Here is a 2,416-nt window from a genome sequence, read left to right as displayed (position 1 = left end):
TGTGGGTTCGGGGTTTATGAGACGAACAAGGCTGGCGCGAAAGCATTTGCCAAGGATGTTTTCAGTAATGGTCAACCAGTAACGAAAGTCTTTGGAGTGGCTCCGTAATGAGGACGGATGCAGACAATTTTGGCCAATGACGTCGGTGGCGCCGTAGTCTCAACCATAAACGAGTGCGGGGTGAGGGCGGCGGGAGCCTACGGAAGGAGGTCTGACTGAGATCTGGGGGAAGAGTATGTTGCTTGGACTCTAAGGATGGCTGGGCGCCGCGGCGACACGCGAGGGCCTGAATCTAACTAAAGGGCGCTTAATGGAGAAATCAGGGTGAGGGAAATCTTCCTAGGGTCTTACCGTGCCGGGGCGTGGGTGCGGGAGTAGCGTGGTCGGCCCGGAGCAGGGGGAGCCGCTAAGAATGAGAGATGAGGGATTTGAGGAGAGAGAAGAGAACGGGAATATTGAAGGAGGAGAGAAGGAGGTGATCGATGAGGGAGGAGAAGAGAAGGGAGGGACAAGGCGCAGGAGAAGTAACCGAAGGTACGACAGAGGCGGGAGACCCATTTCCGCGGCGTTTCGTGCAGTCGTGACGCTGTCAGAGGACACGGGGGAAGGTATGTGGATTACGGCGGGAGAGTCTCCAGAAGCAGGCGGAATAGGCAGAGGGACAACCGGGAATTGCGGGGTATGGCCCATACAGGAAGGACGAGCTCGGACGGCAGTCTCGCATATCCTCTGAGGGGGCAGAGCTTGTATTGGGATTCTACTTGGGTGGGGGGGGATTGTAGGTGGGGGGTCGAGCGTGGGAGGCTAGCAATGGGATGAATTCGAGCGAGAGGGATGTGGGTTGCAGGTGGTTGGTTTGATCGGATCTGGGAGGATCCCGAGGTGGATGCGGGAGTGTGGCGGCGGCGAGTGAGCGTATGATGGGACAGCTCGCTTAAAATTTAGGGTTGCTCTCTTATATACATTATTGTATTAGGTTAGGGGGTATACGGTCCGTCCGATCGTAATCGGGCGGTCGAGAAAAATAGGCTTGGGAGTCCAATAAATAAATCGAAGATGTTTTATAGATGTTTGGGATGATTCGGATCCCATCGGTCACGACTGCTCGGGTCGGGTCGGGTACATTCGCGAACGGCGTCAGGCTGCGTAACTATGCTATGCGGAGGTTGAGTCTCGGTCACACCGGCTCCGTTGCGTATAGCGCTCTCGCGGTAGCGGCGCAAGGGGAAAGGGATCCGCGGGTGTGCGTTTGTAAGAGGGAGGTGAGAGTGGGACCTGGGGAGTTTAGGTATTAGGTAGGGGACAGCATGAATACGTAGACCGAGGTCTTCTGTGAGGGGGTAAAAGGGGAGGGAGGGGAACGGACGGGCATACCAGTTTCGTCGGAGAACGCATGTTCTGGAGAACGTCCGGACGATTTGACGGATCTATAACTGGCTCAGCTATACACGTTAATGCGGTTGGGCGGGCGTTCAAACAGACTCGGCGAATGCGATGAACTTGGGGCCGCAGACGCGTATTCAGTAGCAACTATACAACATACAGTCTGATGTATAACAAGCGAGTATGGATACCTTGGTCGAGCGTAGGCGCCAACTTTCACTTCCCTGCCCAGTGTGTACATTGAGCTTAGCATTTTCTGGGACGGGCACAAATTATATACAATTATATATTCTTATCGGCGTGATAGGAGGTGATAGATCATGGCGTGCCTGCATGGGAGGTCTGCGTCAGGGGTTAGCGGGGGAGTGACATTTGAGGAGGCCGGACTAGATGCAGGTTTTGAACATGGTGATGCATGCACATCGATGACATGAACAAGCATGCGAGGAACATCGGCAAGCGGAATTGACAAGGGAAGATACAGCCGACAAAACTAGAAGATGACAGACTCAAGTGGCCACGCTTGTCTCAGGGCGTCACAGTGGATATAGAGTAACCGCAAGTTATAACAGTCTTTGGGCAGTAGGAAGACAACCGACTTGTCTTGCATCTAAGTAGAGAACTTGCAAGACAAAGGTTTTGCGCTTGCTGGTTTGTGTCAGGAAATAAGCGTCCCACTATTGGTAATGCCAACTAACACACGACCCCATCATTTTTGTCACGAACCGCGCGTCAGCTCGCGTTGACTACGTCCCTGCCCTTTGTACACACCGCCCGTCGCTCCTACCGATTGAATGGTCCGGTGAAGTGTTCGGATCGCGGCGACGGGGGCGGTTCGCCGCCCCCGACGTCGCGAGAAGTCCATTGAACCTTATCATTTAGAGGAAGGAGAAGTCGTAACAAGGTTTCCGTAGGTGAACCTGCGGAAGGATCATTGTCGTGACCCTGACCAAAACAGACCGTGCACGCGTCATCCAATCCGTCGGCGGCGGCATTGTCCGTCGCTCGGCCAATGCCTCGACCACCTCCCCTC

The sequence above is a fragment of the Triticum urartu genome, chromosome 4, assembly GCF_003073215.2.
Source record: "Triticum urartu cultivar G1812 chromosome 4, Tu2.1, whole genome shotgun sequence".
NCBI classification, from domain to species: Eukaryota; Viridiplantae; Streptophyta; class Magnoliopsida; order Poales; family Poaceae; genus Triticum; species Triticum urartu.
The sequence above is the reverse complement of the archived record's forward strand: the minus strand, read 5'-3'. Positions refer to the sequence as shown.